This window comes from Marmota monax, unplaced genomic scaffold, assembly GCF_021218885.2.
Source record: "Marmota monax isolate L192 unplaced genomic scaffold, Marmota_monax_Labrador192_F-V1.1 WCK01_AAM20220418_F8-fsc00451, whole genome shotgun sequence".
Lineage (NCBI taxonomy): Eukaryota > Metazoa > Chordata > Mammalia > Rodentia > Sciuridae > Marmota > Marmota monax.
Genome location: NW_026694711.1, coordinates 210,232 through 224,796, shown reverse-complemented (window position 1 = coordinate 224,796; position 14,565 = coordinate 210,232). Strand labels below are relative to the sequence as shown.

At 39.2% G+C, this 14,565-nt stretch overlaps 1 protein-coding gene across 2 annotated transcripts in view; it reads right to left on the bottom strand.

Moving 5' to 3' along the window:
• Klf8 (KLF transcription factor 8) overlaps positions 1 to 8,565 on the bottom strand; it is a 275,905-nt gene extending 267,340 nt beyond the window's left edge. For both annotated transcript variants that reach the window (XM_058572505.1, XM_058572506.1), the window contains exon 1: positions 8,267 to 8,565. The gene's annotated coding sequence lies outside the window, so the exon portion shown is untranslated. The remainder of the gene's footprint in view (positions 1 to 8,266) is intronic.
• Between the last annotated feature and the right edge of the window lie 6,000 nt (positions 8,566 to 14,565).

Below are 14,565 nucleotides of genomic sequence, written 5' to 3'. Positions count from 1 at the left end.
ACCCCCTTTTTTAAAATTTTGAGACAAGAGTCTCAATAAGTTGCTTAGAGCCTTGCTAAGTCGCTGAGGCTGACTTTGAACTCTTGTGATCCTTCTGCCTCAGCCTCCTGAGCTGCTGGGAGCTCAAAACATTTTAACTGTTATTGATATTTATAATAAATACTGTCTTAAACTGCCAACTAACAACCTTTATGACTAGCTAGAAATCCCTGCACCCCAAGCTCTGACAATACCTTAAAAGAATCCTTCAAATATCAACTACAGTTCCAGTAAGGAGTGTCAGGATGGAAAATTTAAAGTCCTTGGGAAAAAAATAATCACTGAAATAAGAAGTGTCTAAAGTCTCAGCTAGAACACACACACCTCGGAAAGTTCCTAAGATTCAAGAGGACAGTGGAATGAATCTCCCCTACCCACCAAAGTAAAAAGTAAGCTGTTTTGGCTGAAACTGTCCTCTCTCAAGATCCTAGAATAAATTTCTTCAAAAAGGATCCAATTTCCCTAAGTCCTGATGCCACTTCTGTGATTTGTTTTGGCTTTTCATAAATAGAATAGAATTATCCTGACTTCCTCTAGCTTATTGGCAAGGGGAGAGTCTACATTCTTCAAAGTGTAATGAGGAGAACCGAGAGACAAAATTAAGCAACTTGTTAGAAAGAAGAATTTCACTTGGAGCATTTGAGATCTGGGCAAATTTTGGTTTGCTTTCACTTTCTTCTCTGATGAAATCAGTTTAAGTGCATATGGGTCTGTTACTTTGGCTCCTCTGTTTCCATGTCTCAAGTATCATCTCCTGAAGCAAGTACTCTCTCACTGCCCCCATTTCTAATAACACCTGCATCTTATCTGTTCCTATTATTATCACTTGGCAAGTTTGCCAGTACCCCACTCCTTAAGTTGATAGAACTTTTCTCTAACCATCAGTGTCCTTGTCTAAAAAATAGGTTTAACTATTGTAAATTTAATTGAACAGCAGGCAAAAAGCTTATCATGGTCTCTAGTATATAGAAAATAATCAAGAATTGCTAGATATTAGCTAGCATTTTGTCTGTCTCTAAGCTGAGCTCCAGGTTAAGATTTTTAGGTTTTGTATTTTTTTTTAATTGCCAGGCTGTAGCAAACAGCTGGCTACCATAGAGAGTTCTCAGGATATATATGTTGAATAAATGAGATAAAGGACTAAAAGTTGTACCCTCCTTCAAAATCATCTGCCTTACTTATGTGGAAATGATTAATATATATGACAAGGTTTAAGGTGTACCAAAATACACTGTAAACCTCTTTAAATCTATTCTAATTCATTACATATTTATCATATTGTCATTGACCAGAAAAATGCATGCCCATCTCAAGAAGCTATTAGAAAGTTCAGCTTTCACATTTACAAAAATTACAAAAAAAAAAAAAAATTAACCTTAGGAACAAATTTAACCAAAGAGGTGAAAGCTCTCTACAGTGAAAATTGTACAAAATTGCTATAAGAAATTGAAGAAGACCAAAAAAATGGAAAGACATCCATGTTAATGGGTTGGAAGAATCAATATTGTTAAAATGTCCATACTAGAAGGAACAAAGATGGCTAAGTAGAAGGCAGCTACACTTTCCAGATTCTCCACAGCTTAGAACAGAAACGATGAGAATGCTGCTTCTCAATGAAGTGAGTGACTGAGGGATTTCATTGTAATTCAATATTGGGCAGTCAGCATCTCAGAGAGACCCAGAGACTCTGGTGTTTTGAGCAAAGGATAAGAAAGAGTATATCAGAGCTAAGCCAATGGCGGCAGTTATGCTAGGTCACTGCAGAGGGAAGAGGCAACACAAAGGCAAAGAGAGAAACATAGCAGACAAATATGAAGAGGTATTTGAAAAATGCTCCAGGTTTCCAAACTTCTAAGGAGGGAGGGAGGGAGGGAGAGAGGGGGAGAGAGAGAGAGAGAGAGAGAGAGAGAGAGAGAGAGAGAGAGAGAGAGAGAGAGAGAGAGAGAGAGAGGAAAACCCACCCTTGTGGGGATCAGGCTGGAGCTTACTGCCATAGAAACCTGGGAAATCCTAGCAAATATTGCTTCACTGTCCATGCTAGCACTTAACATGTGACCTCGGGTGCATCTGGTGGAAAGTGTTTGAAATAGGCACAAAAAAGATTGTATTCAGAGGGATTCAGGGCAGACATAAGGAGGGGAGGTCCACTTACTTTGCCTTTGACTCTGATTGCTTGTAGCACCAACTGAAGAGGGTCAGTACTCTAAACAGGCAAGGCTGATTACATTCAGAGACTGAGCCTTGGAATGTCATATTCAGCTGCAGTGGTGTGCTTGAGACCTGCTGTGCCCTTTTCACCCAGGGTGGTTTGTTACCTGACCTTGCAAATAGAATTTGGGGGAGTTGCTCAAGACCCAGACACCCTGCAGAGATTGGCATCTGCTTGGCCCTAGGGTGTGTTGATCTAATCTCTCTGGAGTAAACACCATCAGACAAAGTTCCAAAGTTCCAATTAGAGCTAGACCCCAGCTACTGACTGGAAATTCTCACAAAGAAGTCTGAATCAGCCCTGCCCTGAAAGTACATTGACCTAGGCATCTGGGCAAAACTCCAACATATGGTACTTCCCATTTCATTCTACCTTGTCCTGGTGAACAGGGAAGCTGAGAGTCATCTCAACCAGGCTCAGTCCCAGGCCACTCCAGCCACCAGCCTGGTGAGTCCCACAAATAGGAGGAAGAGTTTAGTAAGCCCTATCCCTTGTTCTAAGGGGTGCATAGCCCAAGAAGAAATAGAAAGAATAGTCTGGCATAAGTGGTGATATCCAGCCTTGTCCACAATTTCAACCACCTCAGTGGAGAGAATTTTTTCATTTCTCATTAAGAATTTTTTGTTTTTCTTTGTCTCCTAATTGGTTTATATATATATATACATATTAGTTTCTTTTTTCTCTTTTTCTCTTTTTTTTCTTTTCATTTTTATTTTTAAGGGGTAGTGGTTGTTGTTTTGATTTGGGTTTTGTTTGTTTGTTTGTTTGTTTTGTTTGGTTGGGTTTTCGATAAGTTTTTTTTTTCTTTTCTCCTTTCTTCTCTAATAGTCAAATCCTCATTTTTTCTCTTTCTCTTTTCCTTCTTCTTCCTTCTTTGTGACCTTCATGTACTATCTCTCTTCTGTTTTCTATCCTTTCACCTTTTGAACATTTTAACTTTTCTTTCACCTTCCTACCCCATTTTCTTTTCTCTAAATGAACTGTGTTTTTAAAATCTTTTCATAGACTTGGCTTCAGATATCAGCTGCTACTTACTAGCTGTGTGAAATTGGGCAAGTTGCTTAATTTGTCTGTGCCTCAATTTCCTTAACTGAACAATAGGAAAAGTTATAAAAATAATAGTATCAAATACATATATAATATAATAATAAAAATAATAATAATACTTCATAGGATTTTTCTGAGCATTGTTAAATTGATACATATAAAAAGCTCAATAGAGATCCTGGTATAGAGTAGGCCTTCAATAAATGTTAGGTAAATTAGGTGGGGATGGTTGGATGTGTTGGAGAATAAAAAAGAACAAATCAAAGAAGATAGGAGAGCAGGAAACCAACTGATGAAACAACTTCTCCCAAGATATAAGAGAAAATGTTCCTCTTCCACTTACTAGTTGTATGATTCTTAGGTAAGGCATTTTACTTTCCTCTGCCACAGTTTTTTCATCTGTAAAATGGAGATGATAACAGTGTCTACCTTACAAAGTTATCATGAAATGATCTACAAAAAAAAAGAACCCTGAAATAAGCATGAAAATAAATAACACATGAAATACAAAGAGCCACATAAATATATTACAAATTATGGGTTGAAGGAGTAGGAATGAGGATTCTGACATGGGATGGGGATTGTCATAGTGAGCCTCTGTTACTGACAGAGGTATATTATTTCCCTCTGGTGTGTTGAGGCTGGGGAAAAATTAATAACCTCTAAGGCAGTGATTTTCAAACTTCAGTGTACATCAGAATCACCTGGAGAACAATACACATTGCTGGGTCTAACCCTAAGAGTTTCTGAATCATTTAGTAGGCAGAGGTTGAAATTTTGCATTTGTAAAAGGTCCACAAGTAAGTCCCTGCTGGTCAAGATATCATACTCTTGAGAACATCATCTCTAAGCTAGTGGTTCTCAACCTTGATTCCAACATTAGAATCAACTAGGGAGCTCTTTCAAAACTGTCTTCTGAGCTGGGGATATAGCTCAGTTGGTAGAGTACTTGCCTTCTATGCACAAGGCCCTGGGTTCAATCCCCAGCACCATAAAAAAAAGTAAAAATTTTCTTCTTCCAGGTTATCCACCAGTCAATTTTGTCAGAATTTTAAGGATGGATAATGGTGTCAATATTTTAAAAATATTCCTAGGTGATTCCAATATGTGGCCACCATTGGGAATTATTTTGGAGGAAGTCCAACATAACTCTTAAGTGTTTCTCCACACACACATCTATCTTATCCCTACAGGGGAGGTACAATGACAAAGGAAATTTTCAAGGTCTGAAGTAGGTGGAACTTCTGATGTATAGCATTGAGGGGATTTGTATTTGTGTGACTAGTACTTTTTCTTGCCACATTTTCCACTTTGGACTTCTTTGGTCCTTTTTCTTTCTTTCAACTCTTTTTCCTCTTACTTTTCTCTCCCTCTGCACTCCGTATGGCTAATGAGGTGTCTAACCTTGCGGCTCCTTCTGGGAAGAACTTGAGGAATATAGTGAATAGCTTAAGAGAAATCATGTGTGCCAACAGGGCTAAGAGTTTTAAAAAGTCTCCAAGCAAATAATTTTCATAATTTCATGATAAAGAGTGATATAAAATCTTGCAATATTTTGTTAAAGTTAAGAATTATTCCAGTGCTAATAAATTTATTTTGATTTTTTGTTAAAGTACATTGAAGAAACTTTTTGCATTTAAGTATTTTTTATTCACATGTATTTGAAACATTCTTCAGACAATTGTTATAAAACAATAGTCAGTACAAAATAAAATTATATTAGTTGACATTAACAATAAGCAATATGTTACTAAATTATTCTTAAAGGAATACTGGATGCAAAACATAATAGAATCCACCTTGATTTTGTTAAGATGGATAATTCAAGATTCATCCTCTTTTGTGGAGTATAATTTTAAATAAAAATGCTTACTGATTATTTTATTCAAAAATGGCTTCATATATTTTTCAGAATAAAAGCCCAAATCTTCACAAGGTCCTATATGATCTAGCCCCCTCTATCTGATTGACCTCATGTCCTGACACTCTCCAGTGAAACTGACCTTCTTGATATTCCTTAAGTACAATGAGCCTTTGCTCTTGCTATTTCCTCTGTCTAGAATACATTTCCCTTGAGTATTCTCATGGATGGCCCCTTCACTTCTCTCAGATATATTCTTAAATATCTCCACATCAAAGAGGGTTTCCTTGACTAAATCAAATAACTCTCCCCAACCCCAGTGTCCTATAGCCTTTCTCCTACCTTATCCCCTTTATTGTTTATTGTCTATAGCTTCTACCAATGCCTCCTCATTGAATATACTCTCCAAAAATCACTTATTTTCCCAGAGTCTTGTACAGTAATGTAACAGAGTAGATTCTCATATGTATTTATTGAATGAATGAATGAATGAATGACATCATAACACAATTTATTTTTGTTATGATACCTTTCTCCATTATAGATTTCTACCTTTGTAGGCTGTGTAAGAACTAGGAAGAGATTTAGCAAAAGGAAAGGTAGGGACAAGCTGTCCTACCTGAAGGGGCCATCCATGAGAATACTCAAGTTTTTCCAGTCTAGGAAAGAACAGCCTAGCTCTTTGCATTCCAAAGGAGACACAGGATCAAAACTACTGCTGGTAAATTGCAGAAACAGAAGAATAAAAAGAAAATTCAAAGTGTCTGTTTTTTTGCAATTATTCCTCATAAAACCCTTTTGCCTTTCCATAGATAAAAATTCCCTACAATTCCAGGAAGCAGAATGACTCACACAAAATAACTCAAAGTACTATGGGAAAGGATTTCTATTGCTTGTCTGGAATACTTTTTAATACTTTCTAATGGGCTTACAAGTCTTTCATTGTCCTAGAAAGAGGATAAGCTGTTATATGACAGCTAAGATTTGCCTAGTTCTCATATCCTGCAACTAGAAAATCCCCCAAAGAAAAACTAACCAACATGAAAACAAAGAGACAAACATTAAAATGGAAACACAGACACCCCTAGCAAATAATATGCATGCTAAATGCAGGGGATTGGCTATGGAACCAACACATAGTTCCTTCCCCATTTTCCAGGCAAGGGTGTAAACAACAGAGTTTCAGGGGACACGACGTGTACAAGTGACCCTTGGCTCTATAAGACTTCACTCCCACTGTCAAAGCAACCAGAATGTTTCAGTTGTATTTGTGTTTTCCTTTGTTTTTAGGAGCCTATAAATCGGGGATTTTAAGAAGAAGAAAACATTGAACAAGGCTTTCTTTTTTACCTGAATCTAATAGTCTCAATGATGGGGCCATTTGGAATAAGGTTGTTTTGAAATTTAGAAAATTTATTGAGGAGAGAGGGAATGGAGGAAGGTACTTTGGCTAAATGTTGCCTAGGACCCTAGAACTGACACATGCCCTTAACCAGAACTGGCACTGGGGATGGAATGAAACCCAGCATATTAAAGAAGGGAAGGATTCTACATTTGTCATTTAATACTAGGGACAGCTAAAGTGGTACACTGCAGAGTACTGGGAACTGTGTCATTCAGTTAACCAAACAGAACCTTTCAGAGTGAAATATTAGCCCTAAAACCTCAAATGATATGTTTTCATCTCTTTCACCTATGGGATATCAATATGCTCTATCCACAGTCCTGCCACCCTCCCTTAAAAAGAAACAAAAGAGAGACAAATATAGGACAGATGTCACTGGTCCGTAAAAGGCCCTTTTTAACAAGTCTCTGCCACACCAGCTCTTTATTTAACAGTAGAAGGGAGCTAGTGAGGCTCTCCTTCCTGACACAATCTCCCTGACTTGACATTGGAATGGGCTGAAATGGTTATACCTTCCTTATATTCTGCCCTTTTTCCTTTGCATGTTTTTTTTTTTTGAGAGAGAGAGAGAGAGAATTTTTTAATATTTATTTTTTAGTTTTCGGTGGACACAACATCTTTATTTTATTTTTATGTGGTGCTGAGGATCGAACCCAGCGCCCCGTGCATGCCAGGCGAGCACAATACCGCTTGAGCCACATCCCCAGCCCTTTGCATGTTATTTTGACTTGATTTCCCATGTCTTCTATCTGGAGCCTAAGTCTCTTGAATTTGAACATATGGATGCCTGGCATTGAAGAAAAGTCAATAAACATGAACCATAGAGCCATTCATGTTAGATATGTTTAGAAAATGATGGACTCAAATTCAATATTTATTTCCATATACTAAGAAGTAACTTCAGTCACCAATCAGGTAAGAAAGGAGTCAGTAACAACACTCTGCATGGCCTTAACATTTTCCACACACCACCCAGCAGCATGATAGCCCCAGGTAATGCACTTGGCATTCAATAAATATTTGTAGAATGAATGAATCTGTTCAAGTAAAATACTACCATGGTACCTTTCAGGAAATGGAAAATTCCCTTTCAGCTAAAATTGCAGAGCCCATTGCCCCTGCAGTTAACTAATGTGCATTTTGGCATCGTTTTTAAAGTTGATCTGAGGAAGAAAAAGCACATAAATTCTTCCCAACATACAGGTGGTGTAACAGCAAGAGGAGACACTGCCATCTTTCTTAAAATTGAATTTCCCAAGTACAGACTTCCCTTAGTTGAAACCGTGCACTGTTCCTTTAAGAAGCTAGACAAGATGGAGCCGTCCCAGCTCCAAGCTGGGAGGCTTCAAGCAACCTGAGAGGGATGCTGGAGTGTGACAAAAAGAAAATGCCAGAAGGGAGGAAGTGAGGCTCTGATTTCAGGAGGAGAAATCAAGCCTCAAACTGTACAGCCATTCAACTGAACGTGCCTATCCCGCCTGACGGCAGCTCCTCTAGGCTGGAAAGCACCACCCCTCCTCCCCTCCCCTCTCCTCCCCTCCCCTCCCCTTTTCACCCCACCCCACCCTGCTCCACCCTTTGGGTCCTCCTTGAGAGTCTCTTTCTGAAATGCAGCTAGATCTCCTCCCAGCGGAGACCCCAGAAAAGGTGGCAAAAGGAAGGGGGGAGAGAAGGGGTGTTGTTAGTCAAAATGAAAGGGACTTACTTTCTGATTCTGCGCCTCCGAAGGCATTCTCTCCTCCCAGCCCCGGGCCAAGGCCGACTGGGCGGGGCCGGGATTGAGCTGGTGGATCCGGGGTCCTCACTCCCTCGGACTACAAACCTAGTTCAGTGGAGAATTATAGGGAATGGGAACCGACTAGTGCCGGTGTACATTCGATTTTAATTATCTTAAGAGGGTGTGAGAGAGTTAGCCAGTAGTGGAAGTGGAGGTGAGCTGTAACACCCTCCCCCACCCTTTCTAGCTAGCTTCCCTCGCCCAGCTTTAGGATGTCAGGGGCAATGAAATTCTTTTTTCTTCCTTTTGGTTTCTCCCAGCTGCCTGTCCCAGACCCCACCCAGCGGCTCCACCCCATTCACTGCTACACATTCTGTCAATCACCAGCCCTTTTAAAGCTGCATTGCACAACTAGTTTTTCTCTCTTTGGGGGAAAAGACAATCTCGGAGGTCCTGGCTGTTCCGATGATACCCTGGACATTTTTGCTGGGTTTAAGCAGTTGAGGTTAGTGGCTAGTGGCGACCTCCCCTCCCCCTCGGCCCTGACGCTTTCAACTCAGCTCCACCCAAACTCCTTCCAGCCAGCCAGGCCCAGCCACACCCCACCCCACTTCTTTTCTTCACTTTGTTTCTGGTAAAAATGCTTCCCTAGCCTGCCAGAACTCCAATAAAGTTCCTGGGGCGCCCTCCTTGGCACTGCCCACTCCCATGCAGTTTCTGCACTGAAGGAGCTACAACTGCTCTCTGGTCCTTTGGACTTCTCCATTCTGCATGGCACAGGATGCTCAGTTTCTGACTTGAATGAGGGGAAGACAGAGTAAGTGATATCCAGAAATGTGTTGGATGCTTCTAATTCTCCCTAAATAGCAGCCCCATTCCAATGACCCCACTCCATAAATAGGCAGCTCAAACTCAGAGGAAGGTTCCAAGGTTCCATCCTACAGGAATATGAGAATGACCCATCGGAAATCACAGTTGATGCCATTCTCCATACCAGTTAATGACAACACCTGATTGCTTTCAAGTCACATCCAATTCTTCAGGAAAGCCTTTGTCTCTATCTTAAAAATACGCCCAGAACCTGATCACTTAACACCATTTCCACTAATCCTCGGGCCCTGACCACATCCATCTCTCAACTGGATGCCTAGAAGAGTCTCATCACTGCTCTTTTTCTACCACTGCCTGCCTAAAATCCATTCTCTGATTATCAGTTATTTTATTTTATTTTTAATTATTTTATTTATTCTAATTAGGTATATGATCATCAGTCTTTTTAAGGGCAACTTGAAAAGACCAATACAGCCAGTTTATACCTTTGTTTAAAATCACTTCCCACCACTTTTAGAATTCAAACTCTTATCTATCCCCTGCCTACCTCTTTGACTTGATTTATTTTGACTTGTTCACACTGCCATAACCATAATGATATTTTTCATCAGGACCTCTGCACTTTCTTTTCCTTTTGTTAGACTCTATCCATGGTGGGCTCCAATATCCTAAAGATCTCAAGGAAGCTTTTCCTGACCAACCAGATTAAAATAACTCCTATGACTCAGAATAACAATGTGGCCTCATCCCATTTTCTTTTTATCACAACCTGACCATAATTTCAAACAATTTTATATGTGTGTTTGCTTCTGTGATAAAATATGACTCGAACTCAGAGTAGAGACTTTTGTTTTGCTCACTGCTGTATCCTCAGCAGACTGAACAGTGGTTGCCATATAGTTGGAACTTAAGTGTTTAAATAAGTTGGAACTTATTTAAACAAATAAGTATTTGTTTAAAGACAATTGATGATGATGCCTTCAGGGATCTATCTGGTAATGTCTATTTTAAACAAGCCAAAAAGATGGCAGCAAAGAGATACCTACTATAAACTACTTGCCCTATTTATTTTTCCTTAGAACATCTGTCTGGATAACTTGCTTTTGGGCTAAATTGGTAACATGATTGGAGCAGTGACATAATGACAGTGGGCTTTTAGGTTGTCTTTTAGGATCTGAAGTTGATAGCTGGTGACTGACTTAAGTGTTCTTGGTTTTGTCAAATAAGTGACAGGAAGTTCTTGGGGGCCTGGATCATCTCAACTAATAGATGTATTTCTAGATATATTTCTCCCTTTGGAATCAGATTATGTATATTTGCTCTTTCACACTTAATTCCACAACTTCCCTGTGAATTAAATACTATATCATCCTTGTTTTAAGATGAGAAAACTAGAAGCTGGTGGAGGTGGAATGACATCCCAAATCACATCCCTAGAAAATGGTGACACTGAATTTGAACCCAGGTATTGTGGCTCTAGAGACAACTAATTTCCCATTGTAATAAATTTCTTAAACTTATAGTCAGTCATGATATTGGGGAAAGCATACATACCAGTTTGTTGGACGTTAATTGGTTAAAGATTAAGGAAAGACTGAAATTAAGGACATTAATTACAAACAGCAAGAAGAATGGTTTTAGTTATTCTGTAACTATGATCTTGATACAAGGTCATGAGAAGAAGGATACCAGATCCTTTCTTGATACAAGGTCATAAGGTCACTAGGAAAGGACAAAGAGCTATTTAATCTCAAGAACAGAACACTTAGGAGAATAATAATCCTTTCTTTCAGGGATGTCTTGGGCAGTCATTGACATATTCTTTCTTGCTTATGCATCATGTGTTTGTACTTCAGCTGTTATTCATAAAAAGACTACTAGACCTAAGCCTCTGTTTTTCTGGTCATGAGTGCAACATAGTTTTTGCTGAGTTTCTATCTATACCTGTACATGATACTCTGCAGAACCTTTAAGGATACCATGGCTGTGCTCTCTCTCAGTATGGTGCAAAGAAAAGACCCACAGAGGTCAGCAATTTCCTATATACCCAGTACTACATTCATTTGCTATGTGAGTACATGCAAGACTGCATACTGTACCTCATATTCCTCATCTGTACAATGAAAGAGGTTGAATTAATTGTTGCAAAAGGCTCCCTCTATCTCAGAAATTCTATTTCTTTTGGCTAGTTCATTGATATCAGAAAGTTCTTATAACAGGAAAAACTTTGGGACATTAAACTTCTGAGGAAAGTGAATATATTCTCTTGATCTGATTCCTCTTGATATTAGCAGTTAGACACCACATGGAACAGAGTAGTCCAATTACAAGGATTGCCATCTTTGGAACTGGTTTGAAACCAGAGATGGTCCTGTAATGGTCATGTCCACTGCCTGTGATATATGAACTTTTTCTATTTTCCGTAAGAACTTGCTCCAGGGGAGGAGTCTTTTTTTTTGGGGGGGGGGTACTGGAGATTGATCTCAGGAGCACTTGACCACTGAGCCACATCCCCAACCCTATTTTGCATTTTATTTAGAGATAGGTTCTCATTGATTTGCTTAGGGCCTCACTAAATTGCTGAGGCTGGCTTTGAACTCGTGATCCTCCTGTCTCAGCCTCCTCACAGGAGGATTCTTGACTCAACTGGGCCAAATAGTTTCTCCCTTCCAAGAGCATAGTATTGTGGATTAAAACAGAAACTCGTATTCCTGAGGTGGAAAGTCATATTACAAAAGCCGGAGAGAAGTTCCATAAAATCATGCTTCTCTTGTACCTAGAGCTAACATAATTCCTTCCCTGAGTCAACTCTTCCCCTAATTTTGTAGCATATTCCACTGTCCTCTCCATAAATTCCCCCTTTCCCCTTACTTTTAACTTTTATTACTTATGCTAACCAGAGTCATCTTCTTATTTACTGTTTTATACTCACTATGTGCCTGGCCAAAAAAAAAAATGATGTTCAATAAATACTTGTTAGATGAAAGAAGGAATGAATGAAAAAATAAATAAGGTCTCCCTCACCAAGTCATTGTTCCAGATTCAGCCCAAATCCTGACTTTTCTGTGCTTCCATTACTTCTTGGGAGTATGGTCTGTGTCTTGTTCATTTTCAAATCATTTTCAGTGACTACCACAGAGTTTTGCTCATAATAGACACTCCAATCATGTTAAATTTAATTCAATTCTGCACTATACATGGGACCTCAATCAGTTATATAGCAAACCAAAGAAACCTCAATACGTGAAATACAACTGTGATGTAGTAGAAAGAGGACTGGATTTGAAATGAGATGGTCTCCAGTTCCAGGATCATCACTACCTAGACATGTCACCTTTCTTGTAGAGAATATGAGAGACTCTTGACATCACAGAGCATTTACAATATTTCTAAAAATCATGGTATAGCCATTTCATTTGTAACGATGATGGAGGGTCTTAGTAGACTGGCATCAAGCAAGCTAAGACTAGGCTGAAGTTGTAGTAGTATGGAAATTGCTACAGAACAGAGGTCACAAATCAACAGTCCATAGGTTAAATTTGGTCCACAGACATTTTGTTTGGCCCGTGATATGTGTGTATGTGTGTGTGTGTGTGTGTGTGTGCTCGTGCACACACACATGCTCAGCATATATACACACATATGTATGTGTTAATTTGAATAGATTATCAATAATGAAAAACTAAGAGATTTTATGTGAAAATTTATATTTCCATCCTTAAAACTGCTTTACAGAGTGTCATCAGCCTGTTGGAAATCAGCATTGCCCGAACCTTTATATGTTGCATGATCTCATCTACTCAACACAGTTCCTGCCTGAACATTTCACTCATTTATGTTATCACCTTGGTATGATATATTTATCAGGGTTCTCCAGAGGAACAGAGCCAACAGGTTGTGCATATGTATGATTACAAAAGGGGACTTATTAGATAGATCGCCTTACACAGTCAGAAGCTGGAGAGTTCCACAATGGCCATCTGCACACTGGGGATCAGGGGGAACCAGTATCTGCTCAGTCCAAGAAGCTGGAGCCAGAGAATAAGAGAAAACAATGATGCAGCCCCAGTCCAAGACCGAAAATCTGGAGATTCTGTGGAGACTCATTGGTGAGCATCTACATTAGAAATATGAAGAAGCTACAGTCCAGTGTTCATGGGAAATGGCAACAGCAATAGATTCACCCATTCAAGAAAAATATAACTTGCATCTCTTGTGATTTTCTCCTTCTTCCACTTTATGTTCCATTTAGTCCCACCATCTATTAAACCATGCCACCCACATTCAGGGCAGTTTGCTGTCCCACATGCCAATCATCTCTTGAAAACCCTCACAGACACACCCATAAATGTCTTAATCCTAGATGTTTCCAGGACATTTCTCAATCCAATCAAGTTAACAATCCAGAAAAAGTATATATTTCAATCTTCCTTCCTACTTCATGAGCCTACTAAATGCCTGCTTTGAAGGTCTCCAGTGGCCTCCATGTTACTAAATCAAATGCTCACTTTTCTTTTTATTTTTTTAAATATTTTTTTAGTTGTCAATGGACCTTTATTTTATTTATTGACATGCAGTGCTAAGACTCGACCCCAGTGCCTCACACATGCTAAGCCAGTGCTCTGCCACTGAGCAACAATCCCAGCTCAAATGCTCACTTTTTAGTCCTTAGCTCATTTTATATTTCAGCAACATTTGGCATAGTTGACCAGTAATGCTTCCCTGAAGCGTATTTTGCTTTTCATTTCTATGTAAAAGTACCCATGGTTTATTCTTACCTCAGTGGCTGCTCTATTTCAGTCTCCTTTTCTCCACCAAACTCTAAATATTAGAGTACTTCAGGATTTCTCTTTAACCTTTTTAATTTTCTAACGACATTCTCTGCCTGTGTGATTTCATGCAATCTTATGACTCTGAATATAATAAGCCAATGAAATCCTAAATCCATACCTCCAAACCAAACTTTCTGAATTCTCAGTCCATATACAGTATCACAATTAAAAGAACAGGTTCTGGGATGATATAACCTCTTGTAAATCCTGGCTCTATCATGTAGTAGCTTTGTAGTTCTAGGCAAATTACTTCACTTCTTCACTTAGTTGTTCCTGTGAAAATGGGGACAATAATAGAAAACACCTCAAGATTGAATTCTTATTACTTTCTTCTCAATCTGTTCTTCATAAGAAGCCAGATTAATCTAGAATTATGAACCGGATCATGTCATTACTCTAACGACATCCATTGCACTTATGATGAAAGCTTAGATCTTTACCATGGCCTACAAGGCCCTGCATGGTCTCCCCCTTAGCTGCTGGCCCAACTCATCTCCTATTACTCCTCCCACAGACCTCAGTGTATCAGTCACTGGTCTCTCTTTTCTAAAGTTGCTCAAGTTTGTCATGCTTTTTCCCATCCTAGGGCTATCATGCATGCTATTCTTTCACCTGCTATACTCT